At 43.8% G+C, this 14760-nt stretch overlaps 11 non-coding genes across 11 annotated transcripts; all 11 read right to left on the bottom strand.

Moving 5' to 3' along the window:
- Positions 1–242: 242 nt before the first annotated feature.
- Positions 243–433, bottom strand: LOC141223604 (U2 spliceosomal RNA). The gene has a single exon (XR_012291172.1). It is a non-coding gene; the product is annotated as a U2 spliceosomal RNA (small nuclear RNA).
- Positions 434–1548: 1115 nt separating this feature from the next.
- On the bottom strand, positions 1549–1739 carry LOC141223603 (U2 spliceosomal RNA). The gene has a single exon (XR_012291171.1). It is a non-coding gene; the product is annotated as a U2 spliceosomal RNA (small nuclear RNA).
- Positions 1740–2854: 1115 nt separating this feature from the next.
- Positions 2855–3045, bottom strand: LOC141223602 (U2 spliceosomal RNA). Its single transcript, XR_012291170.1, has one exon. It is a non-coding gene; the product is annotated as a U2 spliceosomal RNA (small nuclear RNA).
- A 1115-nt stretch (positions 3046–4160) lies between these two features.
- LOC141223686 (U2 spliceosomal RNA) lies at positions 4161–4351 on the bottom strand. Its single transcript, XR_012291249.1, has one exon. It is a non-coding gene; the product is annotated as a U2 spliceosomal RNA (small nuclear RNA).
- A 1115-nt stretch (positions 4352–5466) lies between these two features.
- On the bottom strand, positions 5467–5657 carry LOC141223570 (U2 spliceosomal RNA). Its single transcript, XR_012291138.1, has one exon. It is a non-coding gene; the product is annotated as a U2 spliceosomal RNA (small nuclear RNA).
- A 1115-nt stretch (positions 5658–6772) lies between these two features.
- Positions 6773–6963, bottom strand: LOC141223601 (U2 spliceosomal RNA). Its single transcript, XR_012291169.1, has one exon. It is a non-coding gene; the product is annotated as a U2 spliceosomal RNA (small nuclear RNA).
- A 1115-nt stretch (positions 6964–8078) lies between these two features.
- Positions 8079–8269, bottom strand: LOC141223600 (U2 spliceosomal RNA). Its single transcript, XR_012291168.1, has one exon. It is a non-coding gene; the product is annotated as a U2 spliceosomal RNA (small nuclear RNA).
- Positions 8270–9384: 1115 nt separating this feature from the next.
- LOC141223599 (U2 spliceosomal RNA) lies at positions 9385–9575 on the bottom strand. The gene has a single exon (XR_012291167.1). It is a non-coding gene; the product is annotated as a U2 spliceosomal RNA (small nuclear RNA).
- Positions 9576–10681: 1106 nt separating this feature from the next.
- Positions 10682–10872, bottom strand: LOC141223597 (U2 spliceosomal RNA). The gene has a single exon (XR_012291165.1). It is a non-coding gene; the product is annotated as a U2 spliceosomal RNA (small nuclear RNA).
- Positions 10873–11987: 1115 nt separating this feature from the next.
- On the bottom strand, positions 11988–12178 carry LOC141223714 (U2 spliceosomal RNA). Its single transcript, XR_012291275.1, has one exon. It is a non-coding gene; the product is annotated as a U2 spliceosomal RNA (small nuclear RNA).
- A 1115-nt stretch (positions 12179–13293) lies between these two features.
- Positions 13294–13482, bottom strand: LOC141223752 (U2 spliceosomal RNA). Its single transcript, XR_012291311.1, has one exon. It is a non-coding gene; the product is annotated as a U2 spliceosomal RNA (small nuclear RNA).
- Between the last annotated feature and the right edge of the window lie 1278 nt (positions 13483–14760).

Genomic DNA, 14760 nt, shown 5'->3' with positions numbered 1-14760 from the left:
GGAAGTAAAAAGGGAGAGCTAGAAAGATAGCATTGCATCACATTACATGGCAATGCAATGCACAGTTGCTGAAGTTGAACCAAAATGAGCTTGTAATCTGGCTTCTGCAACTTTGAACATGAAAAATCCAATGAGGAGAAGAAAAGCAAAGCCAAAGAGTCCATCCCAAAATCCGACAAACAAGCAAAATGAACAAAAAACATTGAATTCAATTCTTTCTGATTTTAGAAACTGCATTAAAGAAGGGGTGCACCGGTCCTGGAGATACTGCAATACCAGGTCAATGCGTGGAGTGGACAGAGCAAGCTCTTTTTCCATCTCCCTGTTCTAAAAATCCATTTAATATATGGTCCCCAGATAGGGGACGTATCAGATATTAAACTGATAAGAACAGATACTACACTTGATCTTAGCCAAAAGGCCGAGAAGCGATAACCAGAATTGGTTTCAAACTACGGAGCCACCCAAGGATCCTGAAAAGTCCATTTGTGGAGATGAGCTCCTGGACTCCCGTTAAGAAGACATGTTGTCAACCTCTAGATCCCTTACATGCCTGCACTTTTCGGCTTGCTGCTGCTGCAATCCACGCGTTTTAGATCTGCATAACTCCACCTCTTTAAACACAGCACCTTCACCCCCTGCTGTTCCCACCCGCCTCAACACCGTTGGAAGGGAGGAGAACCAATTAAGGCGGGGGGTGGGGTGGAACGAGCAGCTGTCTACCCTTAGCAGGAGGGCTCCTGATTACATACCTCTCCTGCTGCTGCTGCTGCTGGCTGTCCAGCAGCAGACTGAAGGTGGCTGCTGCTGTGCACAGGTATATAAAGGCTCAGAGCCTATTATGACACGCGCAGCCAGCGTTCCATTGCCACATTCCATCTACTGCAGGCAGGATACCTGGCTGGCTGAATGTCGCTGAGAAGCTCACAGAGACCGCCATAAGCAACAGTTTAACAGAATGCCACAGACTAATCAACCAAACTTTTTGGGTTGGGTTCTCTTTTATAGTCTGCAGGCATTAAATGAAAGAAGTCAGTGTTCCAGCAGAAGGAGACAACGTTTCAGAAAAGGCATTGTAGCAAACCAAAAAAGAAATTTTAAGCGCAGCAGAGTAACCAGCGCACATACCTGTTAGCTCAGGTGAGTTTAAAAGGCTGCTGTTGATAACAAGGGCATTTGCTAAATAGATGGTGTGTGTGCAACAATATACTGAAAGGTCAATTATATTGTGCAGCTTATCTCACCACCAGTAGTTATTTAGGTGAAAGCTCCAAAATGCTTGCCTAATATGTCTGTTTATCCAAAAGGAAGTAAAAAGGGAGAGCTAGAAAGATAGCATTGCATCACATTACATGGCAATGCAATGCACAGTTGCTGAAGTTGAACCAAAATGAGCTTGTAATCTGGCTTCTGCAACTTTGAACATGAAAAATCCAATGAGGAGAAGAAAAGCAAAGCCAAAGAGTCCATCCCAAAATCCGACAAACAAGCAAAATGAACAAAAAACATTGAATTCAATTCTTTCTGATTTTAGAAACTGCATTAAAGAAGGGGTGCACCGGTCCTGGAGATACTGCAATACCAGGTCAATGCGTGGAGTGGACAGAGCAAGCTCTTTTTCCATCTCCCTGTTCTAAAAATCCATTTAATATATGGTCCCCAGATAGGGGACGTATCAGATATTAAACTGATAAGAACAGATACTACACTTGATCTTAGCCAAAAGGCCGAGAAGCGATAACCAGAATTGGTTTCAAACTACGGAGCCACCCAAGGATCCTGAAAAGTCCATTTGTGGAGATGAGCTCCTGGACTCCCGTTAAGAAGACATGTTGTCAACCTCTAGATCCCTTACATGCCTGCACTTTTCGGCTTGCTGCTGCTGCAATCCACGCGTTTTAGATCTGCATAACTCCACCTCTTTAAACACAGCACCTTCACCCCCTGCTGTTCCCACCCGCCTCAACACCGTTGGAAGGGAGGAGAACCAATTAAGGCGGGGGGTGGGGTGGAACGAGCAGCTGTCTACCCTTAGCAGGAGGGCTCCTGATTACATACCTCTCCTGCTGCTGCTGCTGCTGGCTGTCCAGCAGCAGACTGAAGGTGGCTGCTGCTGTGCACAGGTATATAAAGGCTCAGAGCCTATTATGACACGCGCAGCCAGCGTTCCATTGCCACATTCCATCTACTGCAGGCAGGATACCTGGCTGGCTGAATGTCGCTGAGAAGCTCACAGAGACCGCCATAAGCAACAGTTTAACAGAATGCCACAGACTAATCAACCAAACTTTTTGGGTTGGGTTCTCTTTTATAGTCTGCAGGCATTAAATGAAAGAAGTCAGTGTTCCAGCAGAAGGAGACAACGTTTCAGAAAAGGCATTGTAGCAAACCAAAAAAGAAATTTTAAGCGCAGCAGAGTAACCAGCGCACATACCTGTTAGCTCAGGTGAGTTTAAAAGGCTGCTGTTGATAACAAGGGCATTTGCTAAATAGATGGTGTGTGTGCAACTATATACTGAAAGGTCAACTATATTGTGCAGCTTATCTCACCACCTGTAGTTATTTAGGTGAAAGCTCCAAAATGCTTGCCTAATATGTCTGTTTATCCAAAAGGAAGTAAAAAGGGAGAGCTAGAAAGATAGCATTGCATCACATTACATGGCAATGCAATGCACAGTTGCTGAAGTTGAACCAAAATGAGCTTGTAATCTGGCTTCTGCAACTTTGAACATGAAAAATCCAATGAGGAGAAGAAAAGCAAAGCCAAAGAGTCCATCCCAAAATCCGACAAACAAGCAAAATGAACAAAAAACATTGAATTCAATTCTTTCTGATTTTAGAAACTGCATTAAAGAAGGGGTGCACCGGTCCTGGAGATACTGCAATACCAGGTCAATGCGTGGAGTGGACAGAGCAAGCTCTTTTTCCATCTCCCTGTTCTAAAAATCCATTTAATATATGGTCCCCAGATAGGGGACGTATCAGATATTAAACTGATAAGAACAGATACTACACTTGATCTTAGCCAAAAGGCCGAGAAGCGATAACCAGAATTGGTTTCAAACTACGGAGCCACCCAAGGATCCTGAAAAGTCCATTTGTGGAGATGAGCTCCTGGACTCCCGTTAAGAAGACATGTTGTCAACCTCTAGATCCCTTACATGCCTGCACTTTTCGGCTTGCTGCTGCTGCAATCCACGCGTTTTAGATCTGCATAACTCCACCTCTTTAAACACAGCACCTTCACCCCCTGCTGTTCCCACCCGCCTCAACACCGTTGGAAGGGAGGAGAACCAATTAAGGCGGGGGGTGGGGTGGAACGAGCAGCTGTCTACCCTTAGCAGGAGGGCTCCTGATTACATACCTCTCCTGCTGCTGCTGCTGCTGGCTGTCCAGCAGCAGACTGAAGGTGGCTGCTGCTGTGCACAGGTATATAAAGGCTCAGAGCCTATTATGACACGCGCAGCCAGCGTTCCATTGCCACATTCCATCTACTGCAGGCAGGATACCTGGCTGGCTGAATGTCGCTGAGAAGCTCACAGAGACCGCCATAAGCAACAGTTTAACAGAATGCCACAGACTAATCAACCAAACTTTTTGGGTTGGGTTCTCTTTTATAGTCTGCAGGCATTAAATGAAAGAAGTCAGTGTTCCAGCAGAAGGAGACAACGTTTCAGAAAAGGCATTGTAGCAAACCAAAAAAGAAATTTTAAGCGCAGCAGAGTAACCAGCGCACATACCTGTTAGCTCAGGTGAGTTTAAAAGGCTGCTGTTGATAACAAGGGCATTTGCTAAATAGATGGTGTGTGTGCAACAATATACTGAAAGGTCAATTATATTGTGCAGCTTATCTCACCACCTGTAGTTATTTAGGTGAAAGCTCCAAAATGCTTGCCTAATATGTCTGTTTATCCAAAAGGAAGTAAAAAGGGAGAGCTAGAAAGATAGCATTGCATCACATTACATGGCAATGCAATGCACAGTTGCTGAAGTTGAACCAAAATGAGCTTGTAATCTGGCTTCTGCAACTTTGAACATGAAAAATCCAATGAGGAGAAGAAAAGCAAAGCCAAAGAGTCCATCCCAAAATCCGACAAACAAGCAAAATGAACAAAAAACATTGAATTCAATTCTTTCTGATTTTAGAAACTGCATTAAAGAAGGGGTGCACCGATCCTGGAGATACTGCAATACCAGGTCAATGCGTGGAGTGGACAGAGCAAGCTCTTTTTCCATCTCCCTGTTCTAAAAATCCATTTAATATATGGTCCCCAGATAGGGGACGTATCAGATATTAAACTGATAAGAACAGATACTACACTTGATCTTAGCCAAAAGGCCGAGAAGCGATAACCAGAATTGGTTTCAAACTACGGAGCCACCCAAGGATCCTGAAAAGTCCATTTGTGGAGATGAGCTCCTGGACTCCCGTTAAGAAGACATGTTGTCAACCTCTAGATCCCTTACATGCCTGCACTTTTCGGCTTGCTGCTGCTGCAATCCACGCGTTTTAGATCTGCATAACTCCACCTCTTTAAACACAGCACCTTCACCCCCTGCTGTTCCCACCCGCCTCAACACCGTTGGAAGGGAGGAGAACCAATTAAGGCGGGGGGTGGGGTGGAACGAGCAGCTGTCTACCCTTAGCAGGAGGGCTCCTGATTACATACCTCTCCTGCTGCTGCTGCTGCTGGCTGTCCAGCAGCAGACTGAAGGTGGCTGCTGCTGTGCACAGGTATATAAAGGCTCAGAGCCTATTATGACACGCGCAGCCAGCGTTCCATTGCCACATTCCATCTACTGCAGGCAGGATACCTGGCTGGCTGAATGTCGCTGAGAAGCTCACAGAGACCGCCATAAGCAACAGTTTAACAGAATGCCACAGACTAATCAACCAAACTTTTTGGGTTGGGTTCTCTTTTATAGTCTGCAGGCATTAAATGAAAGAAGTCAGTGTTCCAGCAGAAGGAGACAACGTTTCAGAAAAGGCATTGTAGCAAACCAAAAAAGAAATTTTAAGCGCAGCAGAGTAACCAGCGCACATACCTGTTAGCTCAGGTGAGTTTAAAAGGCTGCTGTTGATAACAAGGGCATTTGCTAAATAGATGGTGTGTGTGCAACAATATACTGAAAGGTCAATTATATTGTGCAGCTTATCTCACCACCTGTAGTTATTTAGGTGAAAGCTCCAAAATGCTTGCCTAATATGTCTGTTTATCCAAAAGGAAGTAAAAAGGGAGAGCTAGAAAGATAGCATTGCATCACATTACATGGCAATGCAATGCACAGTTGCTGAAGTTGAACCAAAATGAGCTTGTAATCTGGCTTCTGCAACTTTGAACATGAAAAATCCAATGAGGAGAAGAAAAGCAAAGCCAAAGAGTCCATCCCAAAATCCGACAAACAAGCAAAATGAACAAAAAACATTGAATTCAATTCTTTCTGATTTTAGAAACTGCATTAAAGAAGGGGTGCACCGATCCTGGAGATACTGCAATACCAGGTCAATGCGTGGAGTGGACAGAGCAAGCTCTTTTTCCATCTCCCTGTTCTAAAAATCCATTTAATATATGGTCCCCAGATAGGGGACGTATCAGATATTAAACTGATAAGAACAGATACTACACTTGATCTTAGCCAAAAGGCCGAGAAGCGATAACCAGAATTGGTTTCAAACTACGGAGCCACCCAAGGATCCTGAAAAGTCCATTTGTGGAGATGAGCTCCTGGACTCCCGTTAAGAAGACATGTTGTCAACCTCTAGATCCCTTACATGCCTGCACTTTTCGGCTTGCTGCTGCTGCAATCCACGCGTTTTAGATCTGCATAACTCCACCTCTTTAAACACAGCACCTTCACCCCCTGCTGTTCCCACCCGCCTCAACACCGTTGGAAGGGAGGAGAACCAATTAAGGCGGGGGGTGGGGTGGAACGAGCAGCTGTCTACCCTTAGCAGGAGGGCTCCTGATTACATACCTCTCCTGCTGCTGCTGCTGCTGGCTGTCCAGCAGCAGACTGAAGGTGGCTGCTGCTGTGCACAGGTATATAAAGGCTCAGAGCCTATTATGACACGCGCAGCCAGCGTTCCATTGCCACATTCCATCTACTGCAGGCAGGATACCTGGCTGGCTGAATGTCGCTGAGAAGCTCACAGAGACCGCCATAAGCAACAGTTTAACAGAATGCCACAGACTAATCAACCAAACTTTTTGGGTTGGGTTCTCTTTTATAGTCTGCAGGCATTAAATGAAAGAAGTCAGTGTTCCAGCAGAAGGAGACAACGTTTCAGAAAAGGCATTGTAGCAAACCAAAAAAGAAATTTTAAGCGCAGCAGAGTAACCAGCGCACATACCTGTTAGCTCAGGTGAGTTTAAAAGGCTGCTGTTGATAACAAGGGCATTTGCTAAATAGATGGTGTGTGTGCAACAATATACTGAAAGGTCAATTATATTGTGCAGCTTATCTCACCACCTGTAGTTATTTAGGTGAAAGCTCCAAAATGCTTGCCTAATATGTCTGTTTATCCAAAAGGAAGTAAAAAGGGAGAGCTAGAAAGATAGCATTGCATCACATTACATGGCAATGCAATGCACAGTTGCTGAAGTTGAACCAAAATGAGCTTGTAATCTGGCTTCTGCAACTTTGAACATGAAAAATCCAATGAGGAGAAGAAAAGCAAAGCCAAAGAGTCCATCCCAAAATCCGACAAACAAGCAAAATGAACAAAAAACATTGAATTCAATTCTTTCTGATTTTAGAAACTGCATTAAAGAAGGGGTGCACCGGTCCTGGAGATACTGCAATACCAGGTCAATGCGTGGAGTGGACAGAGCAAGCTCTTTTTCCATCTCCCTGTTCTAAAAATCCATTTAATATATGGTCCCCAGATAGGGGACGTATCAGATATTAAACTGATAAGAACAGATACTACACTTGATCTTAGCCAAAAGGCCGAGAAGCGATAACCAGAATTGGTTTCAAACTACGGAGCCACCCAAGGATCCTGAAAAGTCCATTTGTGGAGATGAGCTCCTGGACTCCCGTTAAGAAGACATGTTGTCAACCTCTAGATCCCTTACATGCCTGCACTTTTCGGCTTGCTGCTGCTGCAATCCACGCGTTTTAGATCTGCATAACTCCACCTCTTTAAACACAGCACCTTCACCCCCTGCTGTTCCCACCCGCCTCAACACCGTTGGAAGGGAGGAGAACCAATTAAGGCGGGGGGTGGGGTGGAACGAGCAGCTGTCTACCCTTAGCAGGAGGGCTCCTGATTACATACCTCTCCTGCTGCTGCTGCTGCTGGCTGTCCAGCAGCAGACTGAAGGTGGCTGCTGCTGTGCACAGGTATATAAAGGCTCAGAGCCTATTATGACACGCGCAGCCAGCGTTCCATTGCCACATTCCATCTACTGCAGGCAGGATACCTGGCTGGCTGAATGTCGCTGAGAAGCTCACAGAGACCGCCATAAGCAACAGTTTAACAGAATGCCACAGACTAATCAACCAAACTTTTTGGGTTGGGTTCTCTTTTATAGTCTGCAGGCATTAAATGAAAGAAGTCAGTGTTCCAGCAGAAGGAGACAACGTTTCAGAAAAGGCATTGTAGCAAACCAAAAAAGAAATTTTAAGCGCAGCAGAGTAACCAGCGCACATACCTGTTAGCTCAGGTGAGTTTAAAAGGCTGCTGTTGATAACAAGGGCATTTGCTAAATAGATGGTGTGTGTGCAACAATATACTGAAAGGTCAATTATATTGTGCAACTTATCTCACCACCTGTAGTTATTTAGGTGAAAGCTCCAAAATGCTTGCCTAATATGTCTGTTTATCCAAAAGGAAGTAAAAAGGGAGAGCTAGAAAGATAGCATTGCATCACATTACATGGCAATGCAATGCACAGTTGCTGAAGTTGAACCAAAATGAGCTTGTAATCTGGCTTCTGCAACTTTGAACATGAAAAATCCAATGAGGAGAAGAAAAGCAAAGCCAAAGAGTCCATCCCAAAATCCGACAAACAAGCAAAATGAACAAAAAACATTGAATTCAATTCTTTCTGATTTTAGAAACTGCATTAAAGAAGGGGTGCACCGGTCCTGGAGATACTGCAATACCAGGTCAATGCGTGGAGTGGACAGAGCAAGCTCTTTTTCCATCTCCCTGTTCTAAAAATCCATTTAATATATGGTCCCCAGATAGGGGACGTATCAGATATTAAACTGATAAGAACAGATACTACACTTGATCTTAGCCAAAAGGCCGAGAAGCGATAACCAGAATTGGTTTCAAACTACGGAGCCACCCAAGGTTCCTGAAAAGTCCATTTGTGGAGATGAGCTCCTGGACTCCCGTTAAGAAGACATGTTGTCAACCTCTAGATCCCTTACATGCCTGCACTTTTCGGCTTGCTGCTGCTGCAATCCACGCGTTTTAGATCTGCATAACTCCACCTCTTTAAACACAGCACCTTCACCCCCTGCTGTTCCCACCCGCCTCAACACCGTTGGAAGGGAGGAGAACCAATTAAGGCGGGGGGTGGGGTGGAACGAGCAGCTGTCTACCCTTAGCAGGAGGGCTCCTGATTACATACCTCTCCTGCTGCTGCTGCTGCTGGCTGTCCAGCAGCAGACTGAAGGTGGCTGCTGCTGTGCACAGGTATATAAAGGCTCAGAGCCTATTATGACACGCGCAGCCAGCGTTCCATTGCCACATTCCATCTACTGCAGGCAGGATACCTGGCTGGCTGAATGTCGCTGAGAAGCTCACAGAGACCGCCATAAGCAACAGTTTAACAGAATGCCACAGACTAATCAACCAAACTTTTTGGGTTGGGTTCTCTTTTATAGTCTGCAGGCATTAAATGAAAGAAGTCAGTGTTCCAGCAGAAGGAGACAACGTTTCAGAAAAGGCATTGTAGCAAACCAAAAAAGAAATTTTAAGCGCAGCAGAGTAACCAGCGCACATACCTGTTAGCTCAGGTGAGTTTAAAAGGCTGCTGTTGATAACAAGGGCATTTGCTAAATAGATGGTGTGTGTGCAACAATATACTGAAAGGTCAATTATATTGTGCAACTTATCTCACCACCTGTAGTTATTTAGGTGAAAGCTCCAAAATGCTTGCCTAATATGTCTGTTTATCCAAAAGGAAGTAAAAAGGGAGAGCTAGAAAGATAGCATTGCATCACATTACATGGCAATGCAATGCACAGTTGCTGAAGTTGAACCAAAATGAGCTTGTAATCTGGCTTCTGCAACTTTGAACATGAAAAATCCAATGAGGAGAAGAAAAGCAAAGCCAAAGAGTCCATCCCAAAATCCGACAAACAAGCAAAATGAACAAAAAACATTGAATTCAATTCTTTCTGATTTTAGAAACTGCATTAAAGAAGGGGTGCACCGGTCCTGGAGATACTGCAATACCAGGTCAATGCGTGGAGTGGACAGAGCAAGCTCTTTTTCCATCTCCCTGTTCTAAAAATCCATTTAATATATGGTCCCCAGATAGGGGACGTATCAGATATTAAACTGATAAGAACAGATACTACACTTGATCTTAGCCAAAAGGCCGAGAAGCGATAACCAGAATTGGTTTCAAACTACGGAGCCACCCAAGGATCCTGAAAAGTCCATTTGTGGAGATGAGCTCCTGGACTCCCGTTAAGAAGACATGTTGTCAACCTCTAGATCCCTTACATGCCTGCACTTTTCGGCTTGCTGCTGCTGCAATCCACGCGTTTTAGATCTGCATAACTCCACCTCTTTAAACACAGCACCTTCACCCCCTGCTGTTCCCACCCGCCTCAACACCGTTGGAAGGGAGGAGAACCAATTAAGGCGGGGGGTGGGGTGGAACGAGCAGCTGTCTACCCTTAGCAGGAGGGCTCCTGATTACATACCTCTCCTGCTGCTGGCTGTCCAGCAGCAGACTGAAGGTGGCTGCTGCTGTGCACAGGTAGATAAAGGCTCAGAGCCTATTATGACACGCGCAGCCAGCGTTCCATTGCCACATTCCATCTACTGCAGGCAGGATACCTGGCTGGCTGAATGTCGCTGAGAAGCTCACAGAGACCGCCATAAGCAACAGTTTAACAGAATGCCACAGACTAATCAACCAAACTTTTTGGGTTGGGTTCTCTTTTATAGTCTGCAGGCATTAAATGAAAGAAGTCAGTGTTCCAGCAGAAGGAGACAACGTTTCAGAAAAGGCATTGTAGCAAACCAAAAAAGAAATTTTAAGCGCAGCAGAGTAACCAGCGCACATACCTGTTAGCTCAGGTGAGTTTAAAAGGCTGCTGTTGATAACAAGGGCATTTGCTAAATAGATGGTGTGTGTGCAACAATATACTGAAAGGTCAATTATATTGTGCAGCTTATCTCACCACCTGTAGTTATTTAGGTGAAAGCTCCAAAATGCTTGCCTAATATGTCTGTTTATCCAAAAGGAAGTAAAAAGGGAGAGCTAGAAAGATAGCATTGCATCACATTACATGGCAATGCAATGCACAGTTGCTGAAGTTGAACCAAAATGAGCTTGTAATCTGGCTTCTGCAACTTTGAACATGAAAAATCCAATGAGGAGAAGAAAAGCAAAGCCAAAGAGTCCATCCCAAAATCCGACAAACAAGCAAAATGAACAAAAAACATTGAATTCAATTCTTTCTGATTTTAGAAACTGCATTAAAGAAGGGGTGCACCGGTCCTGGAGATACTGCAATACCAGGTCAATGCGTGGAGTGGACAGAGCAAGCTCTTTTTCCATCTCCCTGTTCTAAAAATCCATTTAATATATGGTCCCCAGATAGGGGACGTATCAGATATTAAACTGATAAGAACAGATACTACACTTGATCTTAGCCAAAAGGCCGAGAAGCGATAACCAGAATTGGTTTCAAACTACGGAGCCACCCAAGGATCCTGAAAAGTCCATTTGTGGAGATGAGCTCCTGGACTCCCGTTAAGAAGACATGTTGTCAACCTCTAGATCCCTTACATGCCTGCACTTTTCGGCTTGCTGCTGCTGCAATCCACGCGTTTTAGATCTGCATAACTCCACCTCTTTAAACACAGCACCTTCACCCCCTGCTGTTCCCACCCGCCTCAACACCGTTGGAAGGGAGGAGAACCAATTAAGGCGGGGGGTGGGGTGGAACGAGCAGCTGTCTACCCTTAGCAGGAGGGCTCCTGATTACATACCTCTCCTGCTGCTGCTGCTGCTGGCTGTCCAGCAGCAGACTGAAGGTGGCTGCTGCTGTGCACAGGTATATAAAGGCTCAGAGCCTATTATGACACGCGCAGCCAGCGTTCCATTGCCACATTCCATCTACTGCAGGCAGGATACCTGGCTGGCTGAATGTCGCTGAGAAGCTCACAGAGACCGCCATAAGCAACAGTTTAACAGAATGCCACAGACTAATCAACCAAACTTTTTGGGTTGGGTTCTCTTTTATAGTCTGCAGGCATTAAATGAAAGAAGTCAGTGTTCCAGCAGAAGGAGACAACGTTTCAGAAAAGGCATTGTAGCAAACCAAAAAAGAAATTTTAAGCGCAGCAGAGTAACCAGCGCACATACCTGTTAGCTCAGGTGAGTTTAAAAGGCTGCTGTTGATAACAAGGGCATTTGCTAAATAGATGGTGTGTGTGCAACAATATACTGAAAGGTCAATTATATTGTGCAGCTTATCTCACCACCTGTAGTTATTTAGGTGAAAGCTCCAAAATGCTTGCCTAATATGTCTGTTTATCCAAAAGGAAGTAAAAAGGGAGAGCTAGAAAGATAGCATTGCATCACATTACATGGCAATGCAATGCACAGTTGCTGAAGTTGAACCAAAATGAGCTTGTAATCTGGCTTCTGCAACTTTGAACATGAAAAATCCAATGAGGAGAAGAAAAGCAAAGCCAAAGAGTCCATCCCAAAATCCGACAAACAAGCAAAATGAACAAAAAACATTGAATTCAATTCTTTCTGATTTTAGAAACTGCATTAAAGAAGGGGTGCACCGGTCCTGGAGATACTGCAATACCAGGTCAATGCGTGGAGTGGACAGAGCAAGCTCTTTTTCCATCTCCCTGTTCTAAAAATCCATTTAATATATGGTCCCCAGATAGGGGATGTATCAGATATTAAACTGATAAGAACAGATACTACACTTGATCTTAGCCAAAAGGCCGAGAAGCGATAACCAGAATTGGTTTCAAACTACGGAGCCACCCAAGGATCCTGAAAAGTCCATTTGTGGAGATGAGCTCCTGGACTCCCGTTAAGAAGACATGTTGTCAACCTCTAGATCCCTTACATGCCTGCACTTTTCGGCTTGCTGCTGCTGCAATCCACGCGTTTTAGATCTGCATAACTCCACCTCTTTAAACACAGCACCTTCACCCCCTGCTGTTCCCACCCGCCTCAACACCGTTGGAAGGGAGGAGAACCAATTAAGGCGGGGGGTGGGGTGGAACGAGCAGCTGTCTACCCTTAGCAGGAGGGCTCCTGATTACATACCTCTCCTGCTGCTGCTGCTGCTGGCTGTCCAGCAGCAGACTGAAGGTGGCTGCTGCTGTGCACAGGTATATAAAGGCTCAGAGCCTATTATGACACGCGCAGCCAGCGTTCCATTGCCACATTCCATCTACTGCAGGCAGGATACCTGGCTGGCTGAATGTCGCTGAGAAGCTCACAGAGACCGCCATAAGCAACAGTTTAACAGAATGCCACAGACTAATCAACCAAACTTTTTGGGTTGGGTTCTCTTTTATAGTCTGCAGGCATTAAATGAAAGAAGTCAGTGTTCCAGCAGAAGGAGACAACGTTTCAGAAAAGGCATTGTAGCAAACCAAAAAAGAAATTTTAAGCGCAGCAGAGTAACCAGCGCACATACCTGTTAGCTCAGGTGAGTTTAAAAGGCTGCTGTTGATAACAAGGGCATTTGCTAAATAGATGGTGTGTGTGCAACAATATACTGAAAGGTCAATTATATTGTGCAGCTTATCTCACCACCTGTAGTTATTTAGGTGAAAGCTCCAAAATGCTTGCCTAATATGTCTGTTTATCCAAAAGGAAGTAAAAAGGGAGAGCTAGAAAGATAGCATTGCATCACATTACATGGCAATGCAATGCACAGTTGCTGAAGTTGAACCAAAATGAGCTTGTAATCTGGCTTCTGCAACTTTGAACATGAAAAATCCAATGAGGAGAAGAAAAGCAAAGCCAAAGAGTCCATCCCAAAATCCGACAAACAAGCAAAATGAACAAAAAACATTGAATTCAATACTTTCTGATTTTAGAAACTGCATTAAAGAAGGGGTGCACCGGTCCTGGAGATACTGCAATACCAGGTCAATGCGTGGAGTGGACAGAGCAAGCTCTTTTTCCATCTCCCTGTTCTAAAAATCCATTTAATATATGGTCCCCAGATAGGGGACGTATCAGATATTAAACTGATAAGAACAGATTTTTTTTTTTATTTGGCTATCCCCTGCAGAGGGATAAAACCGTTTATTAAAATTTTAACAAATTACAAGCATAATTACACAAATACCAAACGTTAAAAGACAAATGAAATTTACAAAACAAAAAAATACAAAGATTTTAAATAATTAGGTTCCATTGGTGAACAAGCCATTTTTTGGAAATATGTATATTCTTCTTTTTGTCAATTAAATAATAAGTATACATTTCACATAAACATAAACTTAAAACATCATTCACTGATAAAACATCTTGTTTAAAAATAGCAATGTTGCGCGCTTTCCAGAGAGATGACTTGGCGCAGTTCACTGTCTTCCAAGCCATTGTGTACTGGTCCATTGTGGGGCATTCCATAAGTCCGTATAGCACAGTTTTATATGTAAAGTCCTTGAGGTCTGCCACCCTTTCCAGTAGGGGGAGCAGTCTTCTCCAGAAATCCTTTGCAAAATTACATGTCCATAATAGATGTTCCACCGTTTCCTCGTCTTGGCATCCGGCTCTTGGGCAGATGGCAGACCTCACAAATCCTCTTCTGTATTGGAATGCCCGGCAAGGAAGACAGCGGTGCATGCAACTCCAAGCCAGATCTCTCTGTTCATTAAAAAGATAAAAAACGTTAATCATTTTCCAGATAGACATAGATTTGTCATCATCATATCTGTCAACATTACATATTTCCTCACTTTTACGTATTTCTTTAATTAGTTTCTTACTATTTCTTAATTCCTCTATTTTCTTAGTCCCTAAATTAAAATCGGACACTATTTTCCTTAAAATCTCATAATGCGTCGACAAATTAAAAGCATGGGGCACAGATATATTAACTTCATACCATCCAAACTTTCTCATAAAAAATCCTGTATTAAAACGCATAAAAAAGGACCAATAGTGATTCTTAAAAAGGGCATTAAAACAGTAAACGAACAGATGGATTAAAAGAAACCTATTAAAATCTGGAAAATCTTTACCACCTTTTACTTTTGATTTCATCACGATTTCTCTTTTCAGCTTTTCCATTTTTGAGTTCCAAAAGAAGGTAAAACAGGTTTTGGTTATCTTTTTTAAAACATTAACAGGCGGGGGGAAAACCATGCTAAGATACAATAAAAGAGGTAAAATCACCATCTTTAAAACCAATACTTTACCCTCCATTGTAAGTCTCCTCATGTTCCACATACATATTTTCGTATTTACTTTCTGTGTAACTGTTTCCCAACTATTATAACCATCATTATTTTCAGTGAATGATATACCTAAAATGGAAATGGATTCGGAGACATTAATTGGTACATCACGT

Source organism: Phyllobates terribilis, unplaced genomic scaffold, assembly GCF_046119375.1.
Source record: "Phyllobates terribilis strain yellow unplaced genomic scaffold, ASM4611937v1 Scaffold_377__1_contigs__length_1856515, whole genome shotgun sequence".
In the NCBI taxonomy this organism is placed as follows: Eukaryota; Metazoa; Chordata; class Amphibia; order Anura; family Dendrobatidae; genus Phyllobates; species Phyllobates terribilis.
Note: the sequence above shows the minus strand (reverse complement) of the source record. Positions and strands in the feature narration are given on the sequence as shown.